A 24,097-nucleotide genomic window follows, 5' to 3' on the forward strand; every position below is an offset into this window, starting at 1 on the left:
AGGCCTGTGCCAGTGCCGCTGGTGGCTCCACAGCCCGAGCCTCTACCTCCTGGACCTCTGTCGTTGACGCTGGTGCCTCTACAGCCTGAGCCTCTACCGCCTGGGCCTCTGGCACTGCTGCTCGTGCATCCGCCACCAGGACCTCTACCGTCTGGGCCTTTGCCGGTGCCGCTGGTGCTTCCGCAGCCCGAGCCTCCACCGCCTGGGCCTCTGTCAGTGCCACTGGTGCCTCCGCAGCCTGAGCCTCTACCGCGTGGACCCTTGCCGCCGCCAGAGCCTCTACTGCTTCTGCCTCTGCCGCTGGTGCCTCCGCAGCCCGAGCCTCAACCGCCTGGGCTTCTGCCGGTTCCGCTGGTGCCTTCGCCGCCAGAGCCTCTACCACTTAGTCCTTTGCCGCTGGTCCATACACATCCTGAGCCTCTACTGCCCTGGCCTCTGCCGCTGGTGCCTTCGCCGCCAGAGCCTCTACCACTTGGTCCTCTGCCACTGCCGCTGGTGCCTCCGCAGCCCGAGCCTCTACTGCCCTGGCCTCTGCCGCTGCTACCCGTACCTTCGTCACCAGAGCCTCTACCGCCTGGACCCTTGCCTCTGCCGCTGGTGCTACCGCCGCCAGAGCCTCTACCACCTCGGCCTCTGCCACTGTCACTGTTGCCTCCGTCACCAGAAGCTCTACTGCCTGGGTCTCTGCCACTGCCGCTGGTGCCTCCACAGCCCCAGCCTCTACCGCCTGGACCCTTGCCGCTGCCGCTGGTGCCTCCGCAGCCCCAGCCTCTACCACCTGGGCCTCTGGCACTGCCACTGGAGCCTCTACCGCCTGGGCCTCTGGCACTGCCCCTGGTGCCTCCGGAGCCTTAGCCTCTACTGCCTGGGCCTCGGCCACTGCCGCTGGTGCCTCCGCAGCCCGAGCCTCTACTGCCTGGGCCTCTTCCACTGCCGCTGGTGCCTCTGCCTCCAGAGCCTCTACCGCATGGGCCTCAGCCACTGCCTCTGCTTCCTTCGCCGCCAGAGCTGGTGCCTCCACCGCCAGAGCCTCTGCTACCTGGGTCTCTGTACATGCTGCTGGTGCCTCCGCCGACAGAGCTTCTACGGCCTGGTCCTCTGCCGCTACCACTGGTGCTTCCACCGCTGCTGCCTCTGCCACCTGAGCCTCTCGGGCCTGGGCCTCTGCCACTGGTGCCTCCAGCACCAGAGACTCTACCTCATGGGCCAATGCTGTTACCGCCTGGTGCCTCCGCCGCCAGAGCCTCTACTGTCTGGGCATCTGCCGCTACTGCTGGTGCCTCCTCCACCTGAGCCTCTTCCACCTGGACCTCTGCCACTGCCGCTGGTGTCTCCCCCTCCTGAGCCTCTTCCGCATAGGCGTCTGCCGCTGCCGCTGGTGCCTCCTCCACCTGAGCCTCTTCCGCCTGGGCCTCTGCCGCTGCCGCTGGTTTTCTGCTGCCATAGCCTCTACCGCCTTGGCCCTTTCCTCTGCCGCTGCTGCCCCCGGCGCCAGAGCCTCTGCCACCTGGGTGTCTGTCGCTGCTGCTGGTGCCAATGCCTCCAGAACCTATACCGCTTGGTCCCCAGCCGCTGCCGCTGGTGCCTCCGCAGCCCGAGCCTCTACCGCCTGGGCCCTTGCCCCTGCCGCTGGTGCCTCCGCAGCCCGAGCCTCTACTGCCTGGGTCTCTTCCGGCACCGCTGGTGCCTCCACAGCCTAACCCTTTACCGCCTGGGCCTCTGCCACTCCCGCTGCTTCCTTCGCCGCCAGAGCCTCTACCGCCTGGTCCCTTGCCGCTGTCGCTGGTGCTTCTGCCGCCAGAGCCTCTACTGCCGATGGTGCCTCAACAGCCCGAGCCTCTACCGCCTGGGCTTCTGCGGGTACCACTGTTGCCTCCGCAGCCTGAGCTTCTACCGCCTGGGCCTCTGCCACTGCCCCTGGTGCCTCCGCCGCCAGAGCCTCTACCGCCTGGGCCCTTGCCGCTGCCGCTGGTGCTTCCTCAGCCCGAGCCTCTACTGCCTGGGTCTCTTCCGGCACCGCTGGTGCCTCCACAGCCTAACCCTTTACCGCCTGGGGCTCTGCCACTGACGCTGCTTCCTTTGCCGCCAGAGCCTCTACCGCCTGGTCCCTTGCCGCTGTCACTGGTGCTTCTGCCGCCAGAGCCTCTACTGCCGATGGTGCCTCAACAGCCCGAGCCTCTACTGCCTGGGCTTCTGCCGGTACCGCTGTTGCATCCGCAGCCTGAGCCTCTACCGCCTGGGTCTCTGCCACTGCCACTGGTGCCTCCGCCGCCAGAGCCTCTACCGCCTGGGCCCTTTCCGCTGCCGCTGGTGCTTCCGCAGCCAGAGCCTCTACCGCATGGGCCTCTGCCACTGCTGCTGGTGCTTCCACTTCCGCAGCCTGAGCCTCTACCGCCTGGGCCCTTGCCGCTGCCGCTGGTGCTTCCGCAGCCAGACTCTCTACTGCCTGGGCCTCTGGGTTACCGTTGGTGCCTCCGCAGCCTGAGCCTCTAGCGCCTGGGCCTCTGCCAGTACCGCTGGTGGCTCCGCAGCCTGAGCCTCTACCACCTCGACCTCTACCACTGCTGCCTTCGCCACCAGAGCCTCTACCGCCTGTGCCCTTGCCGCTGGTGTTTCCACAGCCAGAGCCTCTACCACCTCAGCCTCTGCCACTGCCGCTGGTGTCGCCGCCGCCAGAGCCTCTACCTTTTTGTATGATTATGGAACTAAAACATCCCAGTTTTGCTTTGTTTTGGAACTTCGTCTTGTATTTATAGGAATATGCTGCACACTTAAGGACCCAAGTGAAACCATCCAAATAAACTTATTCGTCTTCTTTCCCTGCAAATGGAGGCATAAGCGAGTTTTCCTTGCTTTGAAAAGCTTTCACTTCGCTTTGCGATTTTTGGGTGGACATGCTCTCATACCTAAAGGACCAAGTGGAATAAACACAAATCAAGCTTTTGTTCGAGATTTCTCGTTCAATGTCAACCCACAAGCTGATTCGTCTTTCTCTGCAGATGGAGGCAGAAACGAGTTTTCCTTGCTTTCTTTCACTTCGATGGAAAATGAAACCAATAGATGCCCTATCAAGGCTTATTCGTATTCTTTGTATGCATATGGAACTAATCACAGTTTTGCTTTTTGGAACTTCGTCTTGTATTTATAGTGTGCACACCTAAAAACCGCGAAATCAACCCAAATCAAGCTGTTCTCTTATTCGAAACGAAAAAATTCATTTTGCGTTGTTCGAGATTCCTTCACTGCGATGTTTTGTGAATATGCCTGCACACCTAAAATTACCCAAATCAAGTTTATTCGTCTGCTTTCAATGGAGGAAAAAACGTTTCCTTTCTTTGCGATTCTGCACTTCGCAATACCTAAAGAACCAAGTGAAATCAACCCAAATAAGCTCATTCGTGTTTTTTGGGTGAATATGAATGCAAAGGTAAAGAACCAAGTGAAATCAACCCAGATCAAGCTGTCTTATTTGAAACTAAAATCCCTTTTGATTTGTTCGAGATTCTATCGCTTTGCGATTTGTGAATATGCTTGCACAAAGAAATCATCCCAAATAAACTTATTCGTGCTTTTTAGGTGCATACCACCTAAAAAACGTGTAATCAACCCGAATCAAGTTTACCTGTCTTCCTTGAAACCAAAAATATCCCTTTGCTTTGTTCGAGATTCCTGCACTGCGATGTTTTGTGAATATGCTTGGACTGAAAAAACGAGTGTTCCTTGCTTTGAGAATCTTTCACTACGATTTCTGGGTGAATATGTATAGTCAGGGCAACTCTGACATGTATGCATACCTAAAGAAGTGAAATCAAACCTTTTGGTTCGAGTTCTCGTTCGATGTCAACCAACATGATTATTCGTCTTTCTCTACAGATGGAGGCAAAAACGAGTTTTCCTTGCTTTCCTTTTCGATTGAAAATGAAGCTGCCCAAAAGGCTTATTCTTTGTATGCAATATAGAACATCCCAGTTTTGCTTTGTTTTGGAACGTATTTGTCAGGACTGCCGCTAGGTCCCAGCTCACAGAGGACCAACGCCCAGTGGATATTATATACAAAAGTCTTTATTGAAGTTTAGTTTCCATTTCCAAGCTCTGGGCGCGCAGGCCCACGTCTTAACGCTAGACCGGCTAAGTCCCCTCTGACTCACTGCTCCACCCACACCAGTTTAAGATTCTAGCCTGGCTCCACCTCTTGCGCTGCTCTTTCCTGCGTTGGGTCCTTCTGCCCTCTGGGGTTCCCTCCTTCCTGGACTCCTCTGACGCGGAGCCTCCTGAGTCTTGCCCCTCCCTCCGGCGGGCTTTAGGACCTGGCTCCCTTCCCGGGCTCCCCGCTGTGCCGCGCTCCTGTACATTTGAACTTGGCGCGCGCGCCCAGCCGGTGACTTTCCTTCTGACCGTTTCCCCGCTTCCTGATGTGGGTGTTGCCAAACCTGACTCCTCTCCTCCCTCTGGTGGTGAGGACACTGGTCCCGACTCCTGGGACTCCCCCTCCCCACTGCGCTCTGGTGGAGACGCTGGCCCTGATCTCCAGCTGCTGTTCAGAGACTCCCCGCTGGCCCCTCCCTCTTGAGGTTTCTCCCTTGGAATCTCCCTTGCTCTGGCCACCGGCGCTCCCTTCTGTGAGTCCTCCGATTCGCTAGAGAGGCTTGTGGAATAACTCTGGCCACTGTCACTGCCTGCGCCCCCCTCGTACTCCTCCTCCTCACTCTCCATTTGCTCCCCCTCCTGTGTCTCTCCTTCTGAACCCCTGACATCCATCCCCCCCTCGAAGCCCCCCCTTCCCCCCTCCCCCTCTTCCGGTGCGGGTTCCGGGTGCTCCATTGTTGTAGGGGTGAGTCCAGGATACAGCTCGTCCCCTGAGGCTTGCAACCATCGAGATAAGTCCGGGAAGTCCCCCATGGGCTCGTCGACGACGACCTCCTCCGCTTCCATCTCCTGCGCGGTGTGCTCGAAATCTGCGCTCGACCCCAAATCACCCAAGAGCCCTCCTCCCCCTGTTGTTTGATGGGGGTCCACCTCCCAGGGCCCCTTCGGCATGTCTCTGCGCCAGCCCACCTCGGGTTGGTCCTCCCACCAATAAGATCCCCCCGTGCTAAAACCTGAAAGTGATCCCTCCGGAGAGCTGCCTCCCGGAGCCGAGTCCTCAGCTGACGAGAAACCCCGGAAAGTGCTGGCCGAGAGTGTGGGTGTGAACAAACAATCCTCGAAAAAGCCCGCCGGCATAGGCTTGTGCGGGAAAAGTGTGTGGAATTCTTCCTTGAGCAACTGCTCTTCCACTGCGTAATCCGGCACCCACCTGTTGGCGCTGGCCGGGGTGTCCTCCGTGGCGAGAAGATATTCAATCCCGTCCTCCCCCCACCTTGAGTCTAAAATCTCAGTGGCTTCATTAAGTGGCTCCCCTTTCGGCGACCCCCCTTTTTTGGGCGCTTCTCTGAGCGGGTCTGGCGCCTTCCCCGGTGCTTGAAACCTGTGGGGCTCTCTGTAGGGCGTGAGCACTGATCTATGAAAGACCGGGTGCATTCTGGAACCCTCCGGGAGTGTCAACCGGAAGGCCACTGGGTTGATCTGCGCCTCTACTTGGTAAGGCCCTAGCTGCTTGTGCCCTAGTTTCTTCCTGGCTAACGATCTGGCTGGAACTGCTTGTGCTGCCAACCAGACCCAGTCTCCCACCTGGATGTCCTCCCCAACCCTCCTGTGTCGATCTGCCTGCACTTTGTAAGCCTGTTTTGCCAACTCTAACTGCCTCCTGAGCTGCTCGTGGATCTCCTGCAACTCCGCTGCCACTTCCTCTGCTCCCTGTGGCTCCCCCTCCCGCACTGTGTCCAGACCCGGGAAGGTTCTGGGATGCCTCCCGTAGTTGGCAAAAAATGGGGTCACCCCCGTGGACCCGTGCTTCGTGTTGTTGTAGGCAAACTCGGCCAACGGTAGATAGTCCACCCAGGTCGATGGCTGCTGGTTCTCGTAGCATCTCAGGTACTGCTGCATGATGGCGTTGACCCTTTCCGCCTGCCCGTTAGTTTGCGGGTGTCTCGCCGACGCCAGGCTGACCTTGACGTTCAGGAATCCCATCAGCTTTTGCCAGAAGTTGGAGATGAACTGGCGCCCCCGGTCGGACAAAATAGACCGTGGTAGGCCGTGCACCTTGAACACGTGGTCTATGAACATCTTAGCGGTCTGCTCGGCCGTGGCCACCTTCGCGCACGGAATGAAGTGGGCCATCTTGGTGAACAGGTCCACTACCACGAGCACTGCCGTCTTGCCCCTTGAGCTGGGTAGATCTGTGACAAAGTCCAGGGCTACCCTCTCCCACGGTACGAACGGTGTCTGTAGCGGTTCCAACAGGCCCGCCGGCGGCTGGTGCACAGGCTTAGCCCTTTGGCAGGTGTCGCACCTATTGACATAGTCCGCGACATCCCCCCGCATCTTAGGCCACCAAAAGTCTCTGGCTACTAAGTCCACCGTCTTCTCCTTGCCGAAGTGCCCCGCGCTGGGCGCGTCGTGCAGCTGTTGCAGGACCTTCGCGCGGAGGCTGTCTCCTGGTACGTAGAGGACTCCCTTGCGTAGGAGCAGGCCGTCTCGCACTTGGAATTCGTCGCCCCTCGCCTTGCCACTGCACACCTCCTCCATCTTGGCTCGGGCGAACGAGTCTGTTCGCAGCGCGCGGCGCACCGCGTCCAGGTCCACCGTGGCTGACGCGCATGCCCACGCCTGTGGTGTGAAAATGTGCTTGGCCGCCGCCGGTGCCTCTGCCTCCAGATACTGCGGTTTTCTGGACAGCGCGTCCGCCAAGACGTTGCTGTTTCCTGGGATGTACTCAATTCTGAAGTCGAAATCTGCAAAGAACTCCGCCCAGCGGATGTGTCGCTGGTTCAGGAACCTCGCCGTGCGCCAGTACTCCAAGTTCTTATGGTCTGTGCGGACCTGCACCGTGTGCTTGGCTCCGACGAGGAAGTGCCGCCACGCCTTGAAGGCTGCATGTATGGCCAGCAACTCCCTGTCCCAAATGGTGTAGTTCTGCTCCGCTTTGCTGAGTTTTCTGGAGTAGAAAGCGCACGGCCTCCAGTCCCCCTGGTGGTCTTGCTGCAACAGAACGGCTCCCACGGCCCTGTCTGAGGCGTCCGTCTCCACTCTCATGGGCCTGCTGGGATTTACGTGCAGTAGGTTCTCTTCGGAAGCGAAGAGCTGCTTGAGCTTCTGAAAGGACTGCTCTGCCTGCTCCGTCCAGATGAACCTCTTCTTCTTGGAACTGAGGGTGTCGGTGATGGCCGCTGTCTGCATGGCGAAACCCTTGATGAACTTGCGATAAAAGTTGGCAAAACCGACAAACCTCTGTACTTCCTTCCTATTGCGTGGGCTCTTCCAATCCAGTACTGCACGTACCTTGGCACCGTCCATAGCCAGTCCCTTGTCGGACAGTTTGTAGCCCAAGAAATCCACCTCCGTCTTGTCGAACTGGCACTTCTCCAGCTTGGCGTACAGCCTGTGCTCCCGCAGCCTCTGCAGAACTTCCCTAACATCTCTCTCGTGAGCCTCCGGCGATTCCGAGAAGATTAGGATGTCATCCAGGAAGCAGACGCACTTCTTGTAGAGGAGACCCGCCAAGACATGATGCATGAAGGCTTGAAAGCAGTGGGAACCATTTTTTAATCCAAAAGGCATAACTCTGTATTCATAAGTGCCCAGCGGCGTAAACATGGTTGTTTTCCACTCGTCGCCTTCCCGTACGCGAATGAGATTGTACGCTCCGCGCAGATCCAACTTGGTAAAGATGCGACCCTTCCTCACCGTCGCCAGCAGGTCATCGATCTTGGGCATAGGGAATGCTGAGGGCTTGGTCTTGAGGTTCAAGAAGCGGAAATCAACGACCAGCCTCTTTTGGGGCGTGTCCCGCTTCTTTACAAAGAACACGGGACTGCCTCCTGCCGCCTTGGACTCCCGGATGAATCCCCGCTTCAGGTTGTGCTCTATGAACTCCCTGAGCTCTTGCAATTCATCCTCAGACATGGAGTACAGTTTCCCCGTCGGGAGCGTCGCCCCGGGCAGGAGGTCGATCTTGCAGTCGTAGGGTCTGTGGGGTGGCAGCTTATCCGCCTCTTTCTCGCAGAAGACCTCCAAAAACTCCTTGTATTTGTTAGGCACCGCTTGCAACATGCCCAAGTTCAGCTGTGGTCCATCCTCGTGCCCCTCATCTTCCAAGTCCGCCAGGATGCAGTGTTCTGCGCAGTAAGAGGAGCCGAAGGTCAGTTGCCGCTGGTACCAAGCTAATGCTGGGCTGTGCCTATCCAGCCAACTCATTCCCAACACTATGGGCGTGTCTGACAGGCGGGTGACGTTGAAGCTGATGACCTCACGGTGGTTTCCAATGCGCATCACCATTGGCGGCGTCTGCTGTAGCACTTGCCCTCCCAGTAGCTCCCTGCCGTCCACTGTGACGACTTTCAGAGGTACCGCCGCTGGCAGAAGGGCTATGCCATGTTGCTGGAGGAACTGCATGTCTATAAAATCTGCATTGCTCCCCGAGTCTACGGTGATGGGAATTTCCACCAGTAGCCCATTGGGGAGCTGAAGGGATGCGGTGAGCTGCACTACTGGTTTGGGTGGGAGGGGGTCGGTGGGCTGTAAGATCCCTGGGGATTGCTTCACTGACTTGTCTGGCTGGTCCCCAGAGATGCCATCTCCAGCCAGACAGTGGAGTTTTCCTGCTGCGACTCCCTCTGCTGAATTGCGTCTGTTACTGTCGCTGCGGCTGCAGTATGCTTGTGAAACCGCTGGGGACACTCTTTTGCCATATGCTGAGCACTGTCGCAGATGTAGCACTTCCTGGTTCCTCTAGGAGGCTTCATCTTGACTGCTCCCGGAGTTAGGGCTCCGACTGTGGAGTGAGCCTTAGCACCACCTATCTCCATCGGCTCCTCTCCCCCTCCCAGCGGAGGCATGGATCGAGCGCGCGCCGCCTCCTTGGGGAAGGGAGGCAGTCCTTTCGCTGGCGTGCGTCCCAAATGCCCTTCCTCCCTGCCCCAAGGGCGTCCTTCCAACCGAACCCCAATGGAGAGTGCCCGTTCCACCACTTCCTTGGTGGTTTGGGGTCTTCCCCCCCTTGCGATCTCATCTTTCACAGCTCCGCTCAACCCCTCCCAGAACAGGTCTCTGACGGCAGGCGATTCTTTCTCCCAGGCTAGTACATTCACCAATCCGAAAAAACGTGCATGATATTGCCTCACAGTGGCTTTACCTTGTCTTAGTCCGTGAATCTCCCTCCTAGCGATATCCACATCAATCTCAGATAAAAAACACGCATCCATCACTTTAATGAAGGCAGCCGCATTTTGGAGGGCTGGATCCTTGTCTCTCCATAGATTGCGCAGCCACGATTTTGCCTCCCCCCGCAAATGCGAAATAATAAATCCCACTTTCTCTCCCTCATTTTTAAAGTCTTTGTCAAGCAGCTGCAATGTATAAATCACATCTGCTCTGAAGTTAGGATACTCCTGCAGGTCCCCATTGAAGTGAGATACCAGGCTCCCTCCTCTGTTTCCCAGCCCAATCCCTTCTGGTCTGGTGGCTGGGAGCCTCTGTGTACTTAGCACTTCTAACCTGGTTCGCAGATCCTGGCAGGCAGCAGCTGCTTCCTGTTCTTTCTTTCTGGAAGCCGCAATTTCTGCAGTCAACTGCGTCACTGCGTTTTGCAAACTCGCTATCCTCTCTTCGGTAGTCATTTCCCTGTTTTTCGTGAGCTCGCGAAGCACCAATCTTCACCCCTCGCTGCTTTCCCGCACTCCACGAGGTTGCAAAATTGGTGAAAATGGAGAGGGGACTTACTGTCAGGACTGCCGCTAGGTCCCAGCTCACAGAGGACCAACGCCCAGTGGATATTATATACAAAAGTCTTTATTGAAGTTTAGTTTCCATTTCCAAGCTCTGGGCGCGCAGGCCCACGTCTTAACGCTAGACCGGCTAAGTCCCCTCTGACTCACTGCTCCACCCACACCAGTTTAAGATTCTAGCCTGGCTCCACCTCTTGCGCTGCTCTTTCCTGCGTTGGGTCCTTCTGCCCTCTGGGGTTCCCTCCTTCCTGGACTCCTCTGACGCGGAGCCTCCTGAGTCTTGCCCCTCCCTCCGGCGGGCTTTAGGACCTGGCTCCCTTCCCGGGCTCCCCGCTGTGCCGCGCTCCTGTACATTTGAACTTGGCGCGCGCGCCCAGCCGGTGACTTTCCTTCTGACCGTTTCCCCGCTTCCTGATGTGGGTGTTGCCAAACCTGACTCCTCTCCTCCCTCTGGTGGTGAGGACACTGGTCCCGACTCCTGGGACTCCCCCTCCCCACTGCGCTCTGGTGGAGACGCTGGCCCTGATCTCCAGCTGCTGTTCAGAGACTCCCCGCTGGCCCCTCCCTCTTGAGGTTTCTCCCTTGGAATCTCCCTTGCTCTGGCCACCGGCGCTCCCTTCTGTGAGTCCTCCGATTCGCTAGAGAGGCTTGTGGAATAACTCTGGCCACTGTCACTGCCTGCGCCCCCCTCGTACTCCTCCTCCTCACTCTCCATTTGCTCCCCCTCCTGTGTCTCTCCTTCTGAACCCCTGACAGTATTTATAGGGTGAATATGCTGCAAACCTAAGGAACCAAATCATCCAGATAAGCTTATTCGTGTTTCGGGTAAATATGCATGCACACATAAATACCATGTAAAATCAACCCAAATCAAGCTGTTCTCTTTTTGTTCGAGAGTCCTTCACATGCGATGTTTTATGAATATGCTTGCACACCTAAAATTACCCAAATCAAGTGTCAGGGGCTCAGGAGCAGAGGCACAGGGAAGAGAGGAGATGGAGAGCGAAGGGGAAGAATCCGAGGGCAGCGTAGGAGATGACAGTGGCCGGAGGGATTCCATGAGCCTCTCCAGCGAATCGGAAGATTCACAGAAAGGGGCGCCAGTGGCCAGGGGTAGGGGGTTCCCAAGGGGAACGCCCCAGGAACAAGGGGGCAGCAGGGACTCCCAGAGCAGTAGTTGGAAATCAGGACCAGCTTCCCCACCAGAGCATAGTGGGGGGGGAAGAGTCCCAAGTATCGGGGGCAGTGGATTCCCCACCAGGGAGAGAAGATGAGGCAGGGCTAACCACGCCTTCATCAGAGAGTCGGACAACGGAGGGGAGGTCAGATCCGGCCAGTGTCACGGAAGAGGGAAGCAGTGACAGAGCTAGTGTAACGGTTAGGAGGAAGGTCACTGGGTTGGCGCGAGAGGCAAGTTCAAATGTACAGGAGCGCCAGAGTATGAGGATTGGGAACCGGGTCCTAAAGCCCGCCGGAGGCAGGGGGAGGAGCTAAGCGACAGTGTCGGAAGAGTCCAGAAAGGGCAATGCCCCAGCGGGCAGGAGGACCCAGAGAGAGCAGCGGAAAAGGTGGAGCAGGGCTAGGAAATTAAACTGGTGTCAGAGGGAAGGTGATTCAGACGGGACTTCGCCGATCTAGGGTTTACGACGTAGAGCTGCGCGCTGCGACTTTGAAATGGAAACTGAACTTCAATAAAGACTTTTGTACATAACGACAGCCTGGCGTTTGTGAGCTGGGACCTAGGGGCAGCTCTGACATCAAGTTTATCCGTTTTCTTTCCATGGAGGAAAAACGCTATTTGATTTTCGCTTTGAGAATTTAGAGTGCATATGATCGCAAACCTAAAGAACCAAGAGACATCAAACCAAATTTTCATTCGTGTTTTTTGGCTAAATATGAATGCACAGATAAAGAACCAAGTACAACCCAAATCAAGTATTCGAGATTCCTTTGCGATTTTGTGAATATGCTTGAACCTATGCATACCTAAATCAACCCAAATAAGCATATTCGTCTTCTTTCTCTGCAGATGGCGGCAGAAACAACGAGTTTTCCTTGCTTTGACATCTAACATCGCTTGGAAACGTTTACGTGCATATGCTCGCATACCTAAAGAACCAAGTGAAAGCAACCCAGATAGGTTCATTCGTGTTTTTTGGGTGAATATGAATGCACAGGTTAGGAACCAAGGTTAATCAACCCAAATCCAGTTTACCTGTCTTCTCGAAACCGAAAAATTACATTTGTTCTGTTCCAGATTCCTTCACCTTGCCATTTTGTGAATATGCTTGCACTGAAAGAAATCAACCCAAATATGCATTTCTTCTTTCTCTGCAGAGATGGATCTCTTATTTGAAACGAAACGAAATATCGCTTGGATACTTTTAGGTGCATATGCTCGCACACCTGAAGAACCAAGTGAAAACACACCTGTCAGGGGCAACACCCAAATAAGCTTGTTCAATATCAAGCTTTTGTTCGAGATTTCTCGTTCAATGTCAATATCTGCAGATGGAGGCAAAAACGAGTTTTCCTTGCTTTCCTTTCACCGATAGAAAATGAAGCCCAATAAAGGCTAATTAGTATTTTTTGTACGCATATGGAACTAAAACATCCCAGTTTTGCTTGTTTTGGAACTTCGACTTGTATTTACAGGGTGAATATGCTGCACACCTAAGGAACCAATTGAAACCATCCAAATAAGCTTATTCGTCCTTTCCCTGCAAATGGAGGCAAAAGCGAATTTTCCTTGCTTTGGAAAGCTTTCACCGCTTTGCGATTTTGGGCACATGTTCTTATACCTAAGGGACCAAGTGAAATCAACACAAATCAAGCTTAGTTGTCTTCTTTGAAACGAAAAAATCCGTTTCTCGTGCGAGAATCCTTCATTTCGTTTTCCGATGTTTTTGTGCTTAGGCTCGCATACCTAAATAACCAAGGGAAATCAACCCAAACCGTTTATTCTCTCTGCAGATGGAGGCAGAAACGAGTTTTCCTTGCTTTCTTTCACTTCGATGGAAAATGAAACCAATAGATGCCCTATTATTCGTAACAAGGCTTATTCGTCTTCTTTCTCTGCAGATGGAGGCAAAAGCAACGAGTTTTCCTTGCTTTGAAATCCTTTCACATCGCTTGGATACTTATAGGTGCATATGCTCGCATACCTAAAGAACCAAGTGAAAACACACCCAAATAAGCTTATACGTGTTTTTTGGGTGAATATGAATGCACACCTAAAGAATCAAGTGAAATCGACACAAATCAAGCTTAGTTTTCTTTGAAACGAAAAAAAATCCCTTTTGCTTTGTTCGAGATTTCTCGTTCAATGTCAACCCACAAGCTTATTCGTCTTTCTCTGCAGATGGAGGCAAAAACGAGTTTTCCTTGCTTTCCTTTCACTTTGATAGAAAATGTCAAATGTTGCCCAGTCAAGGCTTATTCCTATTCTTTGCATGTGCTCTGACACATATGTTAGAAAAGGGAGAGAAAGAGAGAAACGAAAGAAGGGGAGTAGGCTATACAGAGAGACAGGGAGAGAAAACGAAAAGAATTTTGGGGTGAATATGCATACCTAAATATTTTTGGGTGAATATGTCTGCATACCTAAAGAAGCAAGTGAAATCTTCCCAAATAAACATTCGTCTTCTTTCTCTGAAGATGGACGCCACATTTTCCTTTGTGATTGTCACTTCTCTTTGCTACTTCTGTGTGAATATGCTTGCACACCCTGAACCCAGATAAGATTTCTTGTCTTTATCTGTAAATTGAGGCAAAGACAACGAGTTTTGCTTTCTTGGAGATTCTTGGCGATTTGGATTCTTGGAGATATTAGTCCCTTTATTTCCCCCCCCCAAAAAAACCAGGAAACCAAGTGAAAATGTGCTATCATACGTCATATGCATATGTACCAAGCAACAACGTGCCTCCCTAGTTCGGACTTTCACTTCGCTTTGAGATTTTTGAGTGCACACCTAAATAAAGAACAGAAAGATGCCCCATCAAGGCTTATCGTCTTCTGTGTATGCATATGAAACAACCCAATCTTTGTTCGAGATTCTTTCACTTCGCTTTCCGATTTTTGGGTGAACATGCGTGCACACCTGAAAAGCCAAGTGAAACCAACCCAGATAAGCTTAGTCACCTTTCTCTGCAGATGGAGGCAAATACGAGTTTTCCTATGAGCAACACCGCTTTACGATTGTGGGTTCACATCTAAATAAGCTAAAACCAAGGGAAAGATGCCCAGTCAAGGCTTCTTTGTATGCATATGGAACAGAAATCTGAGTTTTGCTTTGTTCCAGATTCCTTCGCTTCGCTTTTTTTGGGTGAATATGCTTGCACACCCAAAGAACCCAGTGAAATCACCCCAAATAAGCTTTTCGTATTCTTACAGATGGAGAAAAAAACGTTTGTTTCACTTCGCTTTGCGGTCTGGGTGCACAGCCAGAGACCCTGAAACCTAGTGAAAATGTCCAAGCATACTTTCATTCTATGTATATTGCTCAACCCGCTTGGCGAATTTCGGGTGCAAATATATCCTGAAACGAAGCATGGAACAAAAAAAAAAAATCCCAGTTGCTTTGTTTGGGCTTCGCTTTCTGTAAATATGCATACATAAGGAACCAAGTGAAATCAACCCAAATAAGTTTAGTCGGTTTTTGGTTTTTTTGTGTGTGAATATGCGTGCACACCTAAAAAACCAATTAATCCAAAATCAATTATTCTTTTTAACCAAAAATCCCTTGTGCTTTGTTCAGAATAATGGTTATGCTTTACGATTTTTGGGTGAATAGGTATGCACATAAAGAACCAAGTGAAATCCACGCACAGCTTATTCGTCTTCTTTGCAGATGGAGGCAAAACAACGCGTTTTTCTTTCCAACCTTTCTTTATTTGGCCTTCTTTCACGTATTTCCAAATACAGAGAATACAAAATTGTAACCAATACTTAAACACAGGGCATGACTGTTTGGAGAAATATAAAGTACATTTTATTGCTGACAGCAACAGACCCAGTGGAGTTGCCGCTCAAAGACTGGGCCCCAATCGTTGGTGCTTATGAAAATTATATGAAAATCGGAAGGAATGAGACGCCCTTCGGTGGCCCCAGGCTCAAAGACTTCCTGGGTGGAGGAGAACAGCGGCCGGCGAAGCTGCAGAGGAAAAAGGACAGGAAAGAAAAGTCAGAAGAGCAAGAGCAAGAACAGTAAATCTTCCGACCCCGAGGAGTCCAAGGACGACTTGGAGAATTCTGGGGGAGGGGGCATCACTTGCCCCTTCTCTTTTTAAGGGCATTCCGTCTAAGCATGCAGATCCTAAGTACGGTTATTCATTTGACACAGTGAGTTCCCTCCCGTGGTTTGCATAAACAAAACAAAAATGATATATTACTATCATAATTTTGCCTAACGGTTACCTAACCAACTGCCCAAAGACACTAGCTCATCAAAACCACTACACAGTCTAAATGTCTTTTAAGTTCTGATCAACCATGGAAGCTTTCAAAATTATTAAATCACATTTTACAACTCCCCTTTTTCATAAATTGAGAGGTAAAGGTTGGGTGGAATGACAGAACAACACGTCAGCCAGGTTCCAAATACAAACTTTGCAAGTGCCATCTTAATATAACCCTTTCTTAAGGAAGTCAGCCCTGAGTGCTCACTGGAAGGACAGATCCTGAAGCTGAGGCTCCAATACTTTGGCCACCTTATGAGAAGAGAACTTGGAAAAGACCCTGATGTTTGGAAAGATGGAGGGTGCAAGGAGAGGTGGACGACAGATGAGATGGTGGGACAGTGTTCTCGAAGCTACTAACATGAGTTTGACCAAACTGCGCGAGGCAGTGGAAGACAGGAGTGCCTGGCGTGCTCTGGTTCGTAGGGTCATGAAGTCGAAATGACTAAACAAAAATCCATATTTGGTTTGCCTGGCCATATAGTCACAGTCTTCAAAGCAGGGGTTGCAAACCTTTGGCCTGTGAGCCAAATTTAGGCCAGCACAGGTCTCAATTTGACACGTAAGGCCTGTCCATCAGGTGTGGGGCACACAAAGACGTGGCTCCTACGGAAAGCAGGGTTAAAATCACCATCCATCACGATGGTGAGTCCGAGGTATCTACTGCAAGATCACAATGTGGTGATCAAAAAATGTGTTGTGTGGCCAACCCAATTCCGGTTCGTCCTCCCTTGTTCTTTGGTTTTTACAGGAACCGGGCAAACATGATGAAACAAAAGACGACTGCTGCCATCATGTCCATAGCTTAGCCCTCAAACACGTCTGGGTCGTTTCTCATTCTCGACCATATGTAGCAAGGTCATGATGCAAAAAATCACTTTCATGAAAGGAGCATCTTACCTGGATGAGCTTGTCTCATGTGGTACATCACTGGGTATGGGTGGTCAGAGATGGTCTCTTTCACCAAAGAGATTTCCATTCAGTCTAGCCTTTTCTTTCTTTTTCTTTTCCTTTTTGGACTTTTGTTATCTTTGTCTCTTCTTCAAAACGGGGCTTGGATAAATCATGTTCTGAAGAAGAAAAGGAAGTTTGGATTTGATATCCCGCTTTATCACTATCCTAAGGAGTCTCAAAGCGGCTCACAATTTACTTTTCAAATTATCCACTAATGAGATGCAGCAAAAGGTTTCCATATGTGAAAAAGAGGCTCTTTTCTGTCATGAAAAGGCAACAGACATTCTTCAAATTGTGCAAAACAATAAGGAAGAATAAAAAGCATCTGTATTCCTAGAAAGTTTAAGATGATTAGTATCTTCACTGTGTTAAGACTGGATTATATTCAGAAGAAAATAAAGCACCAAAAAGCATCCAGATATACATAGCATTTGATACCTGATAGAATGCAAGGGTCGAATTTTTATTTATTCATTTGACACATGATGCAGAGAAAGCTAGGCATTGACACTAGGTATTTAATACTGTATTCACAAAGTTGCTATCATGTCCTGTGTGCTGTGTTTGAGAAAAAACCATAGCATGAAACACAACATTCTCAAGCACAATGCAAGAGATCACCCAAGCACAGTCAACTGCAGGCAACAGCTGAATCAATACCAAGAATAGTTCTGTTGTGTCCCAAAAAATAGTTCATTCGTAAACTCTGAAAAATGCCTTAAACATAGTCCCCCACATTTTAAGCAAGTGTACAAGAAAGTCCAAACAACGCCAGATAATGAAATATATGACGAAGGCAAAAGTGGTTTGCAATCCGTTTACAACACAAACCACCTTTAGGAAGTTTTAGCAACCAAGGATGGAAAGGTAACCTTGTGTAGGATAGCTGCTTTTCTTACGACTGCTACTATTATAAACCGGTATCTGTATCTAAGGATAACTGAAACAAGCATCCATACCTTGCCCACTGCCTTGACTTTGTGCCCCAGAACTAACATTCCATTGGGACAGCTTCTGACGGCGTGATCTAAGGGGCCGGTCTTCACTACCTTATATATTCCAGGCCCACCACGAATGAACGGCATATCTGGTTCCTGCATTCCCGCTTCCTGAGGGCAGTGTGAGTTGATGTCTTTGAAAAAGTCATCTGTGTTAGATCTAGACTCCTGAATTTTAGAGGGGGGGGGGGAAACACAAAAAATCCTCTTAATAATGCCTTTGTACTTTCCAACTAAGCCCCCCTCTTTGTTAGACCTGAAATAACTAAAGTTATTAACACAATAGAGCATATGTTAAGGTACCATTTTCCATATGACAGGAACTGAACTTGCAGTATTCACTATTACTGCTGAATATGAATGAACGATATGAGTGTATATAAAAATATATATATAAATGAGTGTATATATAAAAAGGCACACATTTGCAACATGAACATTTGGAGCAATTCTTCAACCATGTTAATAAGATGATACAAACACAGGACCAACACACTGGCCAAGTAAAAGTATTCATGCAGGAGAGTGCAAGAAAGATGGGGGATAGAGCCTATTTATGCAACTGCTGGAGACATTTAGTACCAAGCTATACAGCATCCCATATGAGCTTCTGCAGAACGTAAATTGATATTAACAGCTAAGTATGGAGACCTAAATGAATTAATGCTGCATATTCTGCACTCTGCACTTTGGCGAACATATTCCGAAGTTTGTTAACCAATTCTTCCAGGAGAATAGTAACGGTAGGCAAGCTTGTCAAAGAATAGTTTGCCATTCACTACCAGTTTTCTGCTGCCAAAGGAAAGTGTGCAAGTGTTCTAGGGAAGGTGCAGCTCCGATAGTGGGATCGAACAGGATTGCTAAGTAGAAATGCATGCTAAGCGTGAGCGCCAGAACACGTCAGTCTCCAGCAGCGCGAAGCAATTGCTCAGCAGATGTCAATGTGGAAGTAGTATCCTTGAAAGTCTGAAAACGAATTTGAAAGTTTAGGTGGCTCATACTCCACAATGCCCAAAATACTTGTACACAAGAGACTGTTCCTGACTGATCCTAATTGCAACTGGAAAGGTTTAAAACATAGCTTATCAGTGCTTAGAAATCTTTGGAAAGCAGAAAACGCCATGTGTCCAAATCCATAGCAACAAAAAACATCAGCATGTGAAACACATGTGAAAATGAGTAACACATCTAATAAGGAATTTGGCAGCTTAAGTCAATCTTCATTTTGTTACAACTGGGGTCATGTTCAGGTCATACATCATTTCTCTCTAAATACATGTTTTTCTAAGGAAAAGTGGCCATGCAGGCACTGAGGTCTCACATCCCCGGGGGTGAGGGCGGGGAAAATGCTCTTGAAGTTCAGGGGACCCTTCCGAGCAGAAGCTGAAACTGAAAATAAAAAAATGGGAAATCCCTCTCCCCTACCCATCAGAGGCATTTTCCATTCACTAGGTCTGTTTTGACAATGTAAATAAATCCAATACTCATCTAAAAATACATTTGTTAGATTAAGTTGTGCAAATTTTAGATTTAATTAAAAAAATAGAATAAGAGTTTATAAAGCAGACTTTCCACACATAAAACATCAAAATTGTCCCAGTGCTCTTTGAAACATACACTTTTATAATTATTGTGATATATGAATTATGCAAAGAGCAATGAAAATGAAAGCAGGTCAGAAGCAAGTGGTGATACAATGAGCATTCAAAGTGAATGCATTTATTTGTGTAAGCGTTAGGATTGTTAGAAATAAGCATTATTTCTAACATACAATCTTCTCTGTCATTTAAAGACTGTGCATGCATCAATCACAATAGCTTCTAATATGGAATCACAATAGCTTCAATCACAATAGCTTCTAATATGGAACTGTCATTCATGCTTATTCATTTTTTGGACACTACTATAAAAATACAGGATGGCCACAGACACCACCTTATACCGTAAACCAACTGACCGACAAACATATCTACATGCCTCTAGCTACCATCCCAAACATACCAAACAGTCCATTGTATATAGCCAGGCACTACGTTACAGCCGCATCTGTTCCAATTCTACAGACAGAGACTCACACCTAAGAGATCTACAGCAAACATTCTTAGAACTAAAATACCCAGCAGATGAAGTTAGACAACAGATCAACAGAGCCAGATTGATACCCAGAGAGAACTTGCTGCAAGACAGACCCCAAAAAGAAAATAACAGAACACATCTAGTCATCACGTACAGCTCCCAAGTTAAAACAGTACAACGCATCATCAGAGATCTACAACCTCTCCTGGACAATGACAGTTCTCTTTCTCAAGCTCTGGGATGGAAGACCTTTCATTCCCTACAGACAGCCACCCAATCTTAAACAACTAACCCACAATAACCCCTTCATGGATCACTGCCTTGCCGTGGCGAAGTGGCTTGAACTCAGAGAAGCTATGAACTATGCCGTGCAGGGCACCCAAGATGAACAGGTCATAGTGGAGAGTTTTGACCAAACGTGATCCACCTGGAGGAGGAACCGGCAAGCCACTCCAGTATCCCTGCCAAGAAAACTCCATGGACAAAGACAACAGGCATATAAAAGATATGACGCTGGAAGATGAGCCCCTCAGGTCGGAAGGCGTCCAACATGCTACTGGGGAAGAGCGGAGGGCAAGTACAAGTAGATCCAGAGCTGATGAAGCGGCTGGGCCAAAGCCGAAAGGACGCTCAGCTGCGGATATGCCTGGAAGCGAAAGGAAAGTCCAATGCGGTAAAGAAATATATTGCATAGGAACCTGGAATGTAAGAACCATGAACCTGGGTGTTGGAGGTGGTCAAAAATGAGATGGCAAGAATAAATACTGACATCCTGGGCATCAGTGAACTAAAATGGACGGGAATGGGTGAATTTAGTTCGGATGACCATCATATCTACTACTGTGGGCAAGAAACCCGTAAAAGAAATGGAGTGGCCCTCATAGTCAACAAAAGAGTGACACCAAAGAAGTGACACCAAAGAAGGATGTTCTTCTCATTATAGGGGATTGGAGTGCTAAAGTAGGGAGTCAAGAGATAAAAGGAACAACTGACAAGTTTGGCCTTGGAGATCAAAACGAAGCAGGGCAAAGGCTAATAGAGTTCTGTCAAGAGAACAAGCTGGTCATCACAAACACGCTCTTCCAACAACACAAGAGACGACTCTACACATGGACATCACCGGATGGGCAGCATCGAAATCAGATTGATTATATTCTCTGCAGTCAGATGGAGAAGCTCTATACAGTCAGCAAAAACAAGACCTGGAGCTGACTGTGGCTCAGATCATCAGCTTCTTATAGCAAAATTCAAGCTTAAACTGAAGAAAGTAGGAAAAACCACTGGGCCGGTAAGATACAATCTAAGTCAAATCCCTTATGAATACACAGTGGAACAGGTTTAAGGATTTAGATTTGGTGGACAGAATGCCTGAAGAACTATGGATGGAGGCTCGTAACATTATACAGGAGGCAGCAACGAAAACCATCCCAATGAAAAGGAAATGCAAGAAAGCAAAGTGGCTGTCCAATGAGGCCTTACAAATAGCGGGGGAGAGAAGGCAAGTAAAATGCGAGGGAGATGGTGAAAGATACAGGAAATTGAATGCAGATTTCCAAAGAATAGCAAGGAGAGACAAGAAGACCTTCTTAAACGAGCAATGCAAAGAAATAGAGGAAAGCAATAGAATGGGAAGAACCAGAGATCTGTTCAAGAAAATTGGAGATATGAAAGGAACATTTCGTACAAAGATTTCCATAATAAAGGACAAAAGTGGAAAGGACCTAACAGAAGCAGAAGACATCAAGAAGAGGTGGCAAGAATACACAGAGGAATTATACCAGAAAGAAATGGATGTCTCGTATACCCCAGGTAGTGTGGTTGCTGACCTTGAGCCAGACATCCTGGAAAGTGAAGTCAAATGGGCCTTAGAAAGCACTGCAAATAACAAGGCCAGTGGAAGTGATGGTATTCCAGCTGAACTATTTAAAATTTTAAAAGATGATGCTGTTAAGGTGCTACACTCAATATGCCAGCGTTTGGAAAACTCAGCAGTGGCCAGAAGATGGGAGATCAGTCTACATCCAATCCCAAAGAAGGGCAGTGCCAAAGAATGCTCCAACTACCGCACAATTGCACTCATTTCACACGCTAGCAAGGTTATGCTTAAAATTCTACAAGGAAGGCTCAAGCAGTATGTGGACCGAGAACTCCCAGAAGTGCAAGCTGGATTTAGAAGAGGCAGAGGAACCAGAGACCACTGGATTATGGAGAAAGCTAGAGAGTTCCAGAAAGACATCTGCTTCATTGACTATGCAAAAGCCTTTGACTGTGTCGACCACGGGAGTGCCAGATCACCTCATCTGTCTCCTGAGAAATCTCTATGTGGGACAAGAAGCTACAGTTAGAACTGGATATGGAACAACTGATTGGTTCAAAATTGGGAAAGGAGTACGACATGGCTGTATTTTGTCTCCCTGCTTATTTAACGTATATGCAGAATCATGCGAAAGGCTGAGCTGGATGAATCCCTAGCCGGAATTAAGATTGCCGGAAGAAATATCAACAACCTCAGATATGCAGATGACACAACCTTGATGGCAGAAAGTGAGGAGGAATTAAAGTGCCTTTTAATGAGGGTGAAAGAGGAGCGCGCAAAATATGGTCTGAAGCTCAACATCAAAAAAACGAAGATCATGGCCACTGGTCCCATCACCTCCTGGCAAATAGAAGGGGAAGAAATGGAGGTAGTGAGAGATTTTACTTTCTTGGGCTCAATGATCACTGCAGATGGTGACAGCAGCCACGAAATTAAAAGACGCCTGCTTCTTGGGAGAAGGGCAATGACAGGCCTAGACAGGATCTTGAGAAGTAGAGACATCACCTTGCCAACAAAGGTTCGTATAGTTAAAGCTATGGTTTTCCAGTAGTGATGTATGGAAGTGAGAGCTGGAACCATAAAGAAGGCTGATCGCCGAAAAATTGATGCTTTTGAATTATGGTGCTGGAGGAGACTCTTGAGAGTCCCAGGGACTGCAAGAAGATCAAACCTCTTCATACTGAAGGAAATCAACCCTGAGTGCTCACTGGAAGGACAGATTGTGAAGCTGAGGCTCCAGTACTTTGGCCACCTCATGAGAAGAGAAGACTCCCTGGAGAAGACCCTGATGTTGGGAAAGATGGAGGGCACAAGGAGAAGGGGAAGGCAGAGGACGAGATGGTTGGATAGTGTTGTCGAGGTTACCAGCATGAGTTTGACCAAACAACACAAGAGACGACTCTACACATGGACATCACCGGATGGGCAGCATCGAAATCAGATTGATTATATTCTCTGCAGTCAGATGGAGAAGCTCTATACAGTCAGCAAAAACAAGACCTGGAGCTGACTGTGGCTCAGATCATCAGCTTCTTATAGCAAAATTCAAGCTTAAACTGAAGAAAGTAGGAAAAACCACTGGGCCGGTAAGATACAATCTAAGTCAAATCCCTTATGAATACACAGTGGAACAGGTTTAAGGATTTAGATTTGGTGGACAGAATGCCTGAAGAACTATGGATGGAGGCTCGTAACATTATACAGGAGGCAGCAACGAAAACCATCCCAATGAAAAGGAAATGCAAGAAAGCAAAGTGGCTGTCCAATGAGGCCTTACAAATAGCGGGGGAGAGAAGGCAAGTAAAATGCGAGGGAGATGGTGAAAGATACAGGAAATTGAATGCAGATTTCCAAAGAATAGCAAGGAGAGACAAGAAGACCTTCTTAAACGAGCAATGCAAAGAAATAGAGGAAAGCAATAGAATGGGAAGAACCAGAGATCTGTTCAAGAAAATTGGAGATATGAAAGGAACATTTCGTACAAAGATTTCCATAATAAAGGACAAAAGTGGAAAGGACCTAACAGAAGCAGAAGACATCAAGAAGAGGTGGCAAGAATACACAGAGGAATTATACCAGAAAGAAATGGATGTCTCGTATACCCCAGGTAGTGTGGTTGCTGACCTTGAGCCAGACATCCTGGAAAGTGAAGTCAAATGGGCCTTAGAAAGCACTGCAAATAACAAGGCCAGTGGAAGTGATGGTATTGCAGCTGAACTATTTAAAATTTTAAAAGATGATGCTGTTAAGGTGCTACACTCAATATGCCAGCGTTTGGAAAACTCAGCAGTGGCCAGAAGATGGGAGATCAGTCTACATCCAATCCCAAAGAAGGGCAGTGCCAAAGAATGCTCCAACTACCGCACAATTGCACTCATTTCACACGCTAGCAAGGTTATGCTTAAAATTCTACAAGGAAGGCTCAAGCAGTATGTGGACCGAGAACTCCCAGAAGTGCAAGCTGGATTTAGAAGAGGCAGAGGAACCAGAGACCACTGGATTATGGAGAAAGCTAGAGAGTTCCAGAAAGACATCTGCTTCATTGACTATGCAAAAGCCTTTGACTGTGTCGACCACGGGAGTGCCAGATCACCTCATCTGTCTCCTGAGAAATCTCTATGTGGGACAAGAAGCTACAGTTAGAACTGGATATGGAACAACTGATTGGTTCAAAATTGGGAAAGGAGTACGACATGGCTGTATTTTGTCTCCCTGCTTATTTAACGTATATGCAGAATCATGCGAAAGGCTGAGCTGGATGAATCCCTAGCCGGAATTAAGATTGCCGGAAGAAATATCAACAACCTCAGATATGCAGATGACACAACCTTGATGGCAGAAAGTGAGGAGGAATTAAAGTGCCTTTTAATGAGGGTGAAAGAGGAGCGCGCAAAATATGGTCTGAAGCTCAACATCAAAAAAACGAAGATCATGGCCACTGGTCCCATCACCTCCTGGCAAATAGAAGGGGA

This window comes from Podarcis gaigeae, assembly GCF_964106915.1.
Source record: "Podarcis gaigeae genome assembly, chromosome: 18".
NCBI lineage: Eukaryota > Metazoa > Chordata > Lepidosauria > Squamata > Lacertidae > Podarcis > Podarcis gaigeae.